This window comes from Crocodylus siamensis, chromosome 1 (assembly GCF_052110815.1).
Source record: "Crocodylus siamensis isolate JL-2025a chromosome 1, ASM5211081v1, whole genome shotgun sequence".
Lineage (NCBI taxonomy): Eukaryota > Metazoa > Chordata > Crocodylia > Crocodylidae > Crocodylus > Crocodylus siamensis.
This window is the reverse complement of record NC_143395.1, coordinates 178,448,828-178,463,152: the sequence shown is the minus strand read 5'-3', so window position 1 is coordinate 178,463,152 and position 14,325 is coordinate 178,448,828. Positions and strand designations below refer to the sequence as shown.

General features: G+C 41.4%; 2 long non-coding RNA genes across 2 annotated transcripts in view; both read right to left on the bottom strand.

Moving 5' to 3' along the window:
- LOC149873709 (uncharacterized) overlaps positions 1 to 14,139 on the bottom strand; it is a 38,466-nt gene extending 24,327 nt beyond the window's left edge. The window contains exon 1 of the long non-coding RNA XR_016442738.1: positions 13,872 to 14,139. This is a non-coding gene — a long non-coding RNA (uncharacterized LOC149873709). The remainder of the gene's footprint in view (positions 1 to 13,871) is intronic.
- Positions 1 to 14,325, bottom strand: part of LOC149873708 (uncharacterized) — a 725,387-nt gene that overhangs the window by 709,995 nt on the left and 1,067 nt on the right. The gene's annotated exons all lie outside the window — the stretch shown is intronic.

Here is a 14,325-nt window from a genome sequence, read left to right as displayed (position 1 = left end):
CACAATTCAGGAAATCACTCACCCCGCGTTAAAATCTATTGGCATTCGGTAGATTCCTTATGAACGTACTTTTATTTCTATGAAAAAGTTTAATTCCCATTGACTTCAGTGGGTCTAGAGCATATACCTAAGTTCTGCTGGTAAACTGGACCATTTCCTATATTCAGGCTGATGGGAATTTTTCCGTTGACTTCAATGAGTACAAAATTATGGCTCCAAAAACTTTTAGGATCTTGGATATTTACCCAAGTTGATGGTACTAAATCTAAAAGATATTTTACAATAGTCAAGTATTTTTTTGTCTCAGTCAAGAAATTAATGGCACATCCAGTCTACTCTTCCCCACTCCAACATATGTATATCATTAACAAGACAAGGATAACTGTGTGTCATCCTCAGTTTTTACCTTTACTCTTAACTTGTTATGCTTTTGTAGGTTTATGGTAATTGTTTCAAAGAAAAACTGTATAATTTTCTGTTTAAGTTTACTTATTTTTAAGTTATAAAAAATCCATAATATAATTCTATGAGAGTTACCATAATAGACTGTAACAGCTGTTAGGGTCTATTGTGTAAATAAGTAATTACAGAATTTACAGACTATCATGTAAATATGTAATTATGGACTTTTTAAAATGTGCATTATTTTCTCGATAGTCTATCGTTTACATATGTAATTATGGACTTTAAAACATGTATTATTTACTCAGTCTGCAACTGCTCCTTGGGACAGCGCTGTTCTGGCCTATTGAGTAAACATGTAATTACAGAAATTTTAAAAATATGTATTTTTTTTGATAATGCTGATGTCAATACATCATCCCAGACATTTTTCATTAATACCATATACTAAATATGCTGTCAAAGTTCTTCAGGTCAGCTTATAGGTCTTCTTGCACATAGCTCAAATTTTGACGCAGGGATACAAGGCCTTCTCTTGACTAGCTTCATGTTTTTCACACAGGTCTCTCCAGCCCCCTGAACTGAAGAGGTGCTTTTATTTCTGCTTGTTAAAAGCAGTCCTTGCTGCTGACCCCACTATAGATTTATTTCTATATAGGGTTGCATAAAAAAAAACATTTGGGGTGGTTACAGGGAGGTTCGATCAAGTAAAAATGGCAACACAATCCAACTTAGTTCACCCAGGTATGACCTTGCCCTAGTTAGGTGGATCTAAGTCCGAACTGTAGAGAAGTTTATGACAGTTAGATTGGTCTAAAAATGGTCAACCCAACTCAAGTTAACCCTACCTCCAAGCTGCGCCTAACTTAGATTGGTTTAACCATTTTTAGACTGATCTAACTGTCCCAACCTCCTGTACAGTTCCCAGCATAGCTCCAGGGGCTGGGAAAGCCCAGTCACCACCTCCAGCCCCAAGGCTGTGGTTTTCCTATCCCGCCCTCCTCACCACCCCCCCACCCGCACCCCTCTGGCACCAGACCATTTTTAGCTCCCACACCCCTCCGGCTCTACCATCAAATGGACAACCTCCTGCCCTGAACCCACCAACTCCCTCCATCCCACAAGCCACTCCAGGTGCCACTGTTGCTGGTGTTTACCAGTGCCAGGAGCTGAGCACATAATTCAAGGTGAGGGAAGGGGCAGGCCAGGCGAGGGTTGCTTATCTGAAGGTTAGAAGGCTAAAAATAGCCCCTGGTCCTGAGGGCAGCAGGGGAGGAGGGGGGAAGAGAGCCCCCAAGCCCTCCCCCCAGGCCCACAAGCCCCCTTGATCCCACCAAACCCTCCCATGGAACTCGCCAGACAACCTGCCCCTCCATGGATGCTGCCTGCCCTCCTGACCCCCCAATACCTCCCACAGACCCCACTTTCCCCCGATGCCAACCCCCCCACAGACCCCGCTAGTCCCCCCAATCCCTGCTGCATATCCTACCTACTCCAATTCCCCCACAACCCCCCAATCCTTCCCAAAGTCTGCTTTCCTCCCCCCTCATTCCCCATCCCTCCACTAGCCCTGCATCCTGACTTACCTTAGATTAGGTGGCTATTTTTAAATAGATATAACCTCCCTCTACCCTCCCCAAATTTCTGTAAGCAGCAAATGGCTTCTTGCATTTGAGGCCACAGTCTGCATCCAACTGTGCTATGTCCACCTCTAATTCCTAAGAAAATAAAATGGGGACAGGTTACAGAACACATCTTTGTCATTTTAGCTTTGTGATACTTCTACCATTTACAAAACTCCAGTCTTTAGAGACACTTCCAAGTACAGAAAGGGCACCAACATTATTTGAAAGCAGTGGGAGAAGCTTGAAATAAGCGTCAGTTATCCAAGAGGGAACATTAAAAGGTACTATTCTCGTAAAAAGGGTAATTATCTAAATTATCTGAATATTTACATTACTGAAATATCTATGGACCCCAATGAGAAACCAGACCTCTTTCTGCTAGGAGCTCTTCAACTTAACGCAGGTAAATACATGGCATGTATAATGCATTTTGAAAGTATAAGATGATTGAATTGTAGATCAAGACTCATGCACATAGTCTAGAATCTGCTGCCTCTGTATTACATAACACCTCTACAACACAGATATGGGGCTTATGAGAATCTTAATATACTCAGCTTTGCTGTCAGCTGTTAACTTATTTTCATAAATATGTAGGATACTTGGGTGTTGCATGTAACTGTTACACTTGCAACATCCCTGCACTTGCCTTAATCACTGCAGCAGGGTTCTTAAGTTTGTGAAAATATATACCGAACTGGAAAATGGGAGGAAAAAAAAAATTCATAAAAGTGAAAAACATGCTACAAAAAAGGATACTGACATATTACAGGTACAATATTAATCCTTATTATTTTTATTTTATATTTCACTATTGCTTACAGGCTCCAGCTAATCCTGGGGCTCCATTTTGCCATGAGATATAAATATACAGCATAAGAAATCATTCCTTTTTTAGCAAACTCTTAGTCTAGGTACAAGACAGGAAGAAGGCATTATTACTTTAAATGTGGGCAACTGAGACAAGAGAGGTTAAGTGATTTCTTCAGAATGATACAGGAAGACTGTGTCACAGCCAAGAATCAAATACACATGTTCTATGCCCTACACCACACACACTAAACAGACTCTGCATGCATGCCTGAAAAGCATGCGAAACTAGTACAACTTTCAGGCACTAAGGAGCTGCAAGTCTACTATGCCGTATGCATATTTCATACCTTCTCAGCAAATATAACTTGCATTATTCAAAACTGTGTTCACTTCCACTGTTAATCATTAACATGTAAAAAAAATGTATGTTTTAAAGCCTGAAACAAGTGTATACAGTACTGCTATGAACGGAATACCTTATGGAAGCAATTTTTGTCCAGTCTCCTTAGCTAGTCCAGAAAGAACTTTTTAGGATTCTTCAGCATTATCGTTCTGCTCTTGCCCCCGCCCCCATTTCTCCCTCTTCACCTTATGTCTGAAGATTGCAATCAAATTGCATAGTTTGACTACTATCTCTACAATGAAGATTCAAAAATATAGCTCTCCACTCTTACGTGCATCTCTCTGACCACTGCAACAACTTGGCTTGTTGTTATGGCTAGGGACAGACATTACACATAAACCGGTTTAAGAGATCAGAAACTGGTTTAATTCTGTAACAGAACAGATGCTCAGTGCACATAAACCAGTTTGAAAATGGCTGAAACCAGTTTGAGATAAGTTTGATACTACAGTCAACCAGGTTTAACTGATTTGGCTGAAACCGGTTTATATAATGTCTGTCCCAGACCACTTGCTGGTTTAAGATAAACCAGGCTTCCCCCAGCATCCCGACATGCTCTCTGGGTTGGGTGGAGCTCTCTGCTCCACAGCAGGGCTGAACACCTCCCCTCTGGTCCCTGGCTGGAGCTTGGCATAGACCATCTGCCTGGCTCCTTCCTGCTAGGCAGGGATTATTCCCCGCTCCCCTCTACATTACACAGACACTTCAGCATTAGCTAGCAGACCACATGCTAGTTAAGATCCATGCTGTGGGAGAGGACAGAGGCAGACAGGCTTTTTGGAGTTAATCAACAGGTAGCTTAATGTCCTTCCTTGGAAGAGCCATTTAAGAAGAGCTCCATTAGTTAATGGAGAGAGGCTTTATTTTCCTAATTAGCTGATAAACACTGAGTTAAGGGTGATAAACATTCCCTGCTAGGCAGCTCAGGAGCAGGGGGGTGGGAAATAATCAGAGCATCCTGCCAGGGCCTGGCCAAGCCCCACTCAGCTCTGCCCTGTGGAAGCAAAGGGAGGACTACTCTAGTGCCCACTGGCTTCTAGCCTGTGCCACTGCAGGCATGTCCCTGCATATCTGGGATGTCTGTCTAGGTTACAAACTGATTTAGCCTAGCCAGGTTAGACTAACCTGCAAAGATTGAATCTATTCAGGCTCAGACTTTCTGAATGTCTGTCCCTAGCCTATGACATCTCCTAGAGGATATCCTAACAACTGCACAAACTTGATATGGCCAATACAGAGCTAATTAACTTCTTCTTAATAAATTCTTCCCTCCCCTCTTTTTGTCTTCATCCTAGCAACCCAAGCCCATAGCCTGATGTCATCTTTAACTATATCTTCACTCTAGACGCATGCATCCAAACTATATAGAAATTACACCAGTTTCTTCTACGTAACAGCACAGAGACCCAAACTTTCTACTCTTCCTGTAACGTTCTCCTCCAGGCCTCATGCCTTTTCCTTCCTGGCTCAGAATGTTGCTCCTATCAGGCCCATTCAAAATACTGATAGCAAGATCATCTTTTGTGTTGTTTTGCCTGGGTGACTGCACCTTCATCTTTATGTACTCAACCTTGCTGGCACTCAGAGGCAGGAGCTGGGCTTCCCATAATGCAAGTGGGTGGTACACAAGGCCACAGAGGGGGCAGGGAGATGGACTGCCCACACAGCACTCCTGGCCAGGAGTGAACTATGGAGCTGGGCTGCAGCCCACACCTCAGGCAGCCCCCAAGATTTCAGCCTACAACATCTGTATCCCTAGCTGCCTCAATAGGCAGCCCCATCCTACAGGATTCCAGTTAATTTATGTTATACAGACATGCTGCGACTGAAGTTAACATTCGTAATTAACCACTGATATTTAACCAGCTGGTAGAACCAAGGATGAAAATATCAGGTTATAAAAGATGCCTGATTAGCTGTCTGACGATTGGTTTTGCCAGAATCTGTAATATACAGTACTGAATAGTAGTGGCAAACCTCAAGCAGATTTAGTGTTTGACCTAAGTATCTACAAGTTCAGATGGTTGCTAAAGCTGTTCTACAGCCTCTCCAGAAGTAACTTCCGTCTCTCTTCTCTAGGCACTATTTCCTTCTACTATGGGTTTTCCACAAGCACTCCTTCCTTTTCTGCGAGACAAATTCCATATAGTTACGATACATGTGCATGCACCAAAGATGTTCCTGGGCCTGGGGAATATGTAAATTTGTATTTGAATATAACCAAAAGCATTTTCTCATAAACAAGACAGACAGCAATACTCAGTAAACAAACTTAAATTAAATATGCTTGCTGAATATCTTTATGCCTTCTTCCAGAGCTTTATAATGAGCATATTAATTTTAGAGCCCAGAACTGAATTACTCTCATTATTTGAATAGTATCTGAGTGTAGTATGTGTATGGGTCTGTACACGCACATGCATATCCATCTTTGTATGAGAGGAAGATGAAAAGTTAAGAATTCAAAGCAGCAGCGGTATCTTCTTGTAGGAGTATTTCTAGGAGTTGGGAGTATCTTCAACTAGGAATATTGTTAAAATACTTCATCCTGAATATTTTGGTATTCTATGCAGATAAGCAAAATGCTTTTTTCACAAGTGTCTTTTGACCTTCTAGGACAAGCCATCTCTTTTACAAGCACAACCAAAGTTTTCAGAGAAGGCTTTTTCGCCATTAGAGGCAACACAATCACCCCGATTTCAACATTTTAATGAGAGCACTCCCACAATCCCTCTTTAAATATTTCCCTTAATTCTTCTTTTCTTCCTCTAGGCCCCTCCCAAGATGATTCCTCTTTTCTCAATGGCCACATCTCATTTGGCCTAACAAACTACAGAGTACCTCTCACTTCATTTTTCTTTGTTCAAAGCAAAAGAGAGCTGTGTGCTTTGGGACACATTATTTTAGTTCAGTAGAAGGAATGCCAGAGCTGCTGTGCGGACAGGATATTCAAAGAGAGCGAAAGGTCACCAGAAGTAAAGCTCTAGGTCTAAAGCTACAAAAAGAAACAAAAAAAGAGGAGGATTTTTTTACAAAAACATGAAAAAAGCCTCAAGTGGCAGAAAGGTGCTACACACATATCCTTACCCTGGATTGAGTATGAGATGACAACTGAGGAGAGCTTATATTTGAATGAAGACTGGGAAGCATGGCTGGAACAGGCCAGAGGGTTTGCCCCCCTAGGCAAAGGAAGGGAAATGGGAGTAGGTGGAGTGAGGGAGAGTTTTAGAAATGTGGTGGTGTTGATTGGAGAGTTTCTTGTTGCTTCTTATCTGGTGGCAGTTACTGTAAGCTGTTCTAAGCCCATCTGGATAAGTCAGGATCTAAAAATTAGTAATAGCAATACTGATAGTAATAGTAATGTATATGATATAGGGGCTATCATTCTATAGACCCAAACTAGTGACAAAGTAAGGACTATGGAACATGAAAAGGAGTATTCAACAGCTGGAGAATAGGACCTTTAAAATCCTCCAGCCATGCCATCCATATTAATGGAACTCAATACATAGTTACACTGAATAACTCTATGTATTGGAGTCCATTAATATGGTTTTTCCATTTGAAAAAACAAAAAACCAAAGACCCTCCCTCACTAAACATAGTGATCACTCCTACACAAGACACTGACTGCGCAGTAGATCATGATTACTATGCAGGAGCGTCACGCGGCAGAAAGCATGACACAACACTACTGCGCAGTAATAGCAAGCTATTGCACAGTCAGCATCATGAAAAAGCTGTTTATGTTACTCTGGTAACTTTTTTAAGTTACTCCAGTTACTGTTCAGTTGTGTTGCCGAATTGCTTTTTCACAATGCTGGCTGTGCAGTAGCTCATTACTGTGCAGTCATTTAGTATTTGTTTCTACAGTACTATTACTGTGCAGTTAGTTGGACTTTTTAATCCCTATTGCTGTAATACTTAACCATCTGTATGGGTGGGAAAGAAACTTTTAAAAAAGACTCATGCAAAATTCCCTTTAGGGGTTATAACAAAACTGTGGGGCCCTTTCCAGGACCCAAGAGTCAGCTGTATTCCTTTTTCTTTAGAGCTGTTTATTCTGGAGCCCTGCTGGCATTTGCAAGGTCATGCTGGATACTACTCGTCACACTATGTTGCTTATGCGTGAAATCCTCATTTTGTGCAAAGCTCACAAATATATATTCATGTCATAATATCTTAATGTCCAGGGATGGCTTGAGCATGCCAAAGTGAGGGCAGTTGCCATATATGCTCTGCATTATTGTGACAAAATAAGCCAATGGGGAAAGTTACTGGTTTGAGAAGGGAAATCATATGCGAAGGTTAACATAGTTATACTGCTGGAACTAGGACAACCTGCAGAAGGTAAAATAATACCTCGCTTCCTCTAAGTGCAATCAGCTGTGTATGGGGTAGACAAGCCAAACTGAAAATGGTGTCCATTTTGTAATACTAATTACTGAGGAGCCATTTTCAAGGTAGGATTATGGGCAGTAAGCCTCCAGGGGTTGGCTGTGCTGCCCATGCGTTAAATCCTTATTTTGTGCAGACTTAATGAAAGAGTTTCTTGCAATACATTCTGTTTTCTCATTTGCCTCTACATAGCAATATAGGAATGCTTTGTTTGTGCCTAATAAATGCAGTAATAATATTGTTGTATGTTACTGCCACAAACATTCCAGAGCAAAACATTTTGTCAAATTGAATAAAGGTTGGAAATACGCATTAATAACTTTGAGCCAATTTTTGTGCTAAATTTACAGTCCATGCCACCTCACAAACTTTGGTGGAAAGTAAAGCTAATGTTACGGGCTGAATTCTCAGTTCTGCCACAGCAGTCCATCTCCATTTACAGTGAATTGTATGAGATACAAGTGTCAGAAAGCTATAAAAGTTATATATAATATATAAAATATATAAGTTAAAAGGATATCAAAGCTAAATAAAAAGCCCACAATAGGTGGGATTTTTGAGAAGCACTTTACTACTGGATTACCTCAACTCCCAATTAAGTCAGTGGAAGTTGCACCTTTAACTTCATAAAAACAGAATCATGTCAATAAGTCAGTATTTTTGGTGATTCAAAATAGTAGAAACAGCCTTAAGTCTATTTGGTCCCCCTGATAAACCTCCACACATAGGGCAGGCTACCACTTGCACAGAGTATATCTAAGCGAGGGACAGAAATGATGCATAAACCAGTATGAGTGATCAGAAACCAGTTCAAATCTGTTACACAACAAAAGTTCAGTGCACATAAACTCCTTTCAAAATGGCCGAAACCAGCTTAAGATAAACTTGGATGGATGTAGTATCAGACTTTAGTAATTTAGGTTAAATGAGTTTATTGAACTTCTGTCCCAGATCCCCTCCAGATTCAAGTTAACTCACAGTCCCCCAGCATCCCAGGATGCTTTACACCTCCCTCACAAAACTCCCTCCCCACAGGGTGAGTGGGCTAGCCTTGGCTCAAGCTGTCCAGCCTAGCAGAGAGGAATGCTCTAGCACCCCGTGGCTTCTGGCCTGTGTCACTGCAGGCATGTGCTTGCATCTCTGGAATCAAAGTGAATGTCTGTGCACTTACTTATTGGTTCAATCTACATATCTTCGACTAACTTGTGAAGATTGAATTAATTCAGTCTTGGGCTTTTTGACAGTCTGTACTTAGCCCTAAACTAAGAACAATGCATTATGCTGACCCATACTCAACACACTGACTTATGCACCGGGCACACAATACCTACCTTCTTCTACCACCCTCTCTTCCAATTCTTCATCCTTTGATGAGCCAGCTACAACATAATTTCATTTTATGCACTCTACAGTTCAAAATCCTATCCCTTATGTCAATTTTTTTTCTTAACTTTGAGATAGGTATTATTGAAGTAAGACGTTACTAAGACAGAGTGAGCAATACTCAAGAGTAAGACAGGGAACAAACTGGGTAATAATTATCATAATAATTAGCCAACACTAATCAATAATTAATGTATTTTCCAGCTGTTTTCTAAATGATAGCATAAATATTCACAGGGGTATTATGAAGCTCAGTTTACTCATACCTGTAATTTACTTTGAGGTCTTAGCATAAAAGGCATTATAGAATCAAAGAGTATTATTGTTAGCATAAAAATTAGTTGTGTCCTGTTTATTTTGTATGTTAATTTAGTAGAATATATTATTACACAACTTTATACTGTAAGCACAAGGTCACATACGATATGACTTGTCACACTACGTTGCCTATGCATGAAATCCTCATTTTGTGCAGAGCTCCAAAATATATATTCATGTCATCATATCTTACTGTCCAGCGATAGTCCAAGAGTTCCATTCTATTACATAAGCAGCATATGTGAAGATAGATTCAGCATCATTTAAGAAATCTATTCTTCTATTACTATATACACTCCCATTAACTCAAAGTTATAAACACTAACCAAAAAAAAGAAAATATATACACTTTAATTCTTTATCAAGCTGTGTCAAACAATAGGCTTGTGTGCAGCAAAACTGTAGGAGATACATTTTGTTTATGCGGTGTGGTGAATATTTTGGCCAAGCAGCCAAAACCTGGTACCTATTAAAAGATAAGACAGTCTGCCTAAAAAGTGAATAGTGTATGGTCTTCATGAGATACAGCAAAAGGAAGGAGCGATTGTTAGGACTGAGCGATTTTCACTTCAGGTGCAAATATTAGTCTTGTTACACACGACTCTTAGAAATAACAATGTTTCCCCAAAATTCCAGTCACAACAGTAAATATGCATCCAACTTTTCAGTCTTGTTTAAGCTCAATGTATTTCTATTTTAGGGCACCCTGTTAAATTAAATGCCTGCTCCATGTCCCTCCCATCCCCCAGCTAGTCCACCTATTTGCTGGCCCATCTACTGATCCTGTAAATTGTTTTGCCAGCCTCTGAACCTATTCCCCTCTAGGCAAGTTTATACTGGAGAATCAGAAATGTCAATGTGGCTATTTTAATATGAAATATTAAATCACAGTCAAGTTTGTTTTAACTGAAAATGAACTTGAGATACTTACATGAGCAATTTCAAAAGGGACAGCTGCTTAACATAAATCATGAATCTCGATAAAGGTTGGTTTGAATTAAAAGAAAAATTACTGCTGCTGGTCTTGAATAAAGAGAGTGGGAATAATACCAAAAGAGATAACAATTTGGACAACAGTAATGTAAGATTTACAGGTGAGCCAGGTAAACCATGAAAAAAATGGAGCAACAATTAAAGTTGTTTGAAAGTTCTCTTTGACAAAACAGCCTAAGACTACCAAGAAGCTTTAAAACTGATCACTGAAATAGGAAGTAAAGGGGCAAACAGTTGGCACATCAAAGAGTATGAGGGTTCCCTCAAAAGATACATTTTCACAAAATGTGTCCTAAACAGACCCAATCTAAAAGTAAATGCTGTATGAATTTATTCCGGGGGACAAGTTAGTTATTTGTTTTGCTTTTTAAGCAGTGCCTTCCACAACTAGTAAAACATGGGGTTTTTTTTTTCCTTCCAGTGATGTCTACAGTACAGAAATGTTACATGATTTCATTTTGCACTGCTATTTTTCTGTCTACAATATATACTTTTGTGAGGCACCCAGATTCCACAGTGACTGGTAATGCATGAGAACCAAGGTCAATAAACAGACAGAGGTAATACATACTAACATCTTACCAAATTATGCAACTTATGTTGTGACTACAATGCTATTCAGTATAGACTTTAAGGTAATTCTCAAGCTCATAGCCATTAACCATCCATACTGTAAAACCCCTAATTCAACTCTGTATGGCAGTCACACCCAATCCCCAAGGCCATGCTGAACTTCCAGCTGTCAGATCAACCCAAAATCTACTACTCACCTTCAGCATCACCCTTTTCTGTAGTATGTTTGGGACTGACTTGCGTATTCTAGGCCCTAAGCACAGAGGGCCTTCCTGCAACAACCCACAGTTCTGTCCCCAACTTCTGGTACTTCCTATCTCTGCTGCTCATAAACCAGGACAAGTCCAGAAGGAGAGATACATAGGCTCCAGACTAATTCTTACAAGTGTTCTGGAAGAAAATCTAGGATGCATTTGCACGCTATGTTCCAGAAATAACAAACACAATCTGAACAGTTTTGCTGTGGGCTACAAGATATTGTATAGATAAGGAAGGGCAGCTGACATGGCATGACTTTGGCTGGTTGAGGATGAGGCCCTAATTATCAAAGTAGATGTAATTTAATGATCCAAGTCAATACCCTCTTTATGCACATAACTTCAAATGATCTTAAAGAGGTGTGAGCTGTTTCAAAGGGGACATCAGCTTAACATAAATCATAAGTGTCAATAAAGGTTAGCTTGAATGAAGAGAAAAATTATTGATGCTCGGTGTTCATTCAGATAGTAAGAATACCAGCTCAGAGTCCAGGACAGACAAAAAATCCACTTCTATACCGCAGTGGTAGTGCAGAATTTGCAGTTGGGTAAACAGCCAAAGCAGAACAATGATTAAGTACCAGTAAGTGGAGATACCGAAGAATCAAGCCATCAGACCTTATGAAAGCAAAGCCAGCACTGACACTGAAATCTATTCCATCATTCCATTTTTCTTACTGTTCTCCTGTATCATTGCCATGCTGATCTGAGTGCAGGGTTTTCAATTACAATGACAATAAATAATTGTGTAACTGAAAGTCTCTGCATCATAGAGATATCCATGGATATACATGTAGTAACTAATTCAGCATTATGACTCTCTTACAAGTTCAGATGGGAGAGGAAGATGAACTGCGAGGGAAGTTAGACATTACTTTAGCACAAACATCTTCACTATCAGTGAACACAAGTAGAAATATATTGGGAGAAGAGGAAATATGAAAAAAAAAAATCACTGTCTCGCAGGCTTGAAAAAGTTTTAGAGCCCCCAAGAACTTTTACACTTTGTGACTCCCAAGGGTCAAGGATTTTGAAATCATGCAAAAGTAAGCCTTTCATGAACTTTCTAAAACTGGCAATATCAAAAGTGTATAAAGAAGTTTACATTTAGTCTTTCCCAAAAATACATTGTTTGAAAACACTGGGAGTCTAAAGCATGGAAGAGTCAACCCACATATGTAGTTTTGTAATCTACTACTACTCCATTTATGTTCCTAGCCTTCTGCTGGAAAAAGGCTACACACTTATCTCAACTCAGGGTTAAACTATGCTTGAGCTACAGCCTACACTAAGCTATTTGCACCTTGCTAAAACTTCCTTACCTTGTTTCTCAGATGGCCTTATGCCCATAATAGCAGCCTTGAAATTCAGTGCTTCTACTCAGTTTCACCAATTAGACAATTAAAGAAACATAATTATATTATAAAGTAGACAATACGGCCAAAGAGTTCCTATGCACTTACACGATTTATACACTTCACCCACAGGCAGATGTTTGTTACAGGGTAAGCAACAGGCAAAACACTGGGACCAGTGCATGAATCCAATATGAATAAGTGGAATCCACAGTAGAAGCTGATATCATTTGAATTGATACACAGCACAGCAATACCATATAGCCTGGATCCAGCCAAAATTTTATCCCATCCCCAACTTCTAACAAAGTAATATATAACATTTTTTGTTGGTTCTAATGTACCTTCAAAAATTTGGCCTCCAGTACACCCAGCGGGAAGAGAGGAAGAGATGCAACAGTGCTGCAAATCCTGGTTCCATTACCTGGATGACTCCCAAATTCACACATGCACTGATGGCCAGGTAATTGTGGTGGATCGGAAGGATGTGTGCCCAATTTAAAGAGTCAACTGTTGTCAGCCAACTGTTATCCATGCTAGGTGTCCCATTGTATATGCTGCACCTTCCTGATACTAGGACATGTGAGAACCCAGATTTTCTTACTGGAACAGGGAACACATGTTGGTGCTCCTATTTGAAGGGCACTATTTCTGGTCTGGTAGCCAACAAATTTGCCAGGATCCAGGCACCAGACCTGAATTTCCTTTGGCTCTTTTCACTGGGAGTGGGGATGGGGATATCCCAGCTTGGATTTTTTTTTCTTTCCTTTTTGTACAGGTGGCTAAACCTAGGTGACTGGAGTCTGGGGAATGGGAAACCAAAAGTGGGGTGGATCCAGGAGCAGGCATTTGCAACCCAACCCCACCCCCGCCATCTGGGTTTGGATGGGGAGGCAGTCTCTAAACTGGCTCTCCCTCACCCTGACAGGAGTGGGCTAGGGTGGCCATCATAGAGAACAGCCTAGTTGTCCTCTATCCTCCAGTGATATGAAACCAGATGCCTACCTACCCTCTATTTTCTCTTGAAGAAAAAAATAGATTGATTTATAGATTGTAAGGGACTGGAGAGGACCTTGCAGATCACTGGGTCCAGCCCTCCCTGCACTAGGCTGGAAAACAACTGGGGACAGGTGACATAGAGGTGTTGTGTTTTGTAACAGAGGACAGAGTAGCAAAAAACCACAATGTCCTCTATGATTGGCCACCCTAAGCGGGACTCAGAAGCTGAGAGGAGGCAGTTTTCACCCAGTCACAGAATCATAAAAACCCAGGGTTGCAAGGGACCTTAGGAGGTCACCTGCCCCTAACAGCCCCATTAGCGGGCGAAGCCTTTGGACTCCCGTCTACTCACCTTGCCTTGAAGAAGGGCGTTTGGGCCCAAAAGCTTGCAGAGCACCAATCTGCCAACTATCTAGTGAGTCTAATAAAAGAGATCACGTCCTCCTGAAGAACCTTGCCTGCCTGCGTCTAGTTACCTGGCTCCTGTGCCAGCCCTTCTTGGGGGGCTGTGAGGAGCTGGGGAAGCGGGAGGGGGGAAACAGTGTGAGGATCTGGGTGGAAGGGGTATGGGACTATGGAGATGAGGAGCTGGAGGGGGGAGTGTGAGGAGCTGGGGGGAGCGTGGCGCGATGAGGGGCCTGCAGGGGACCCCCGCGGGGCCCTCAGCCACGCTGCAGGACCCAGGCCAGCCTCCCGCGCTGAGCGCTGGGCTGTGACCCCCCTGCGCCGCCCGCCACAGCCCCGCGCGCCGGGTGCAGCGGGCGGGGAGCGGGGCTCGGCTGGGAGGAGGCGGAGCAGCCAGTCAG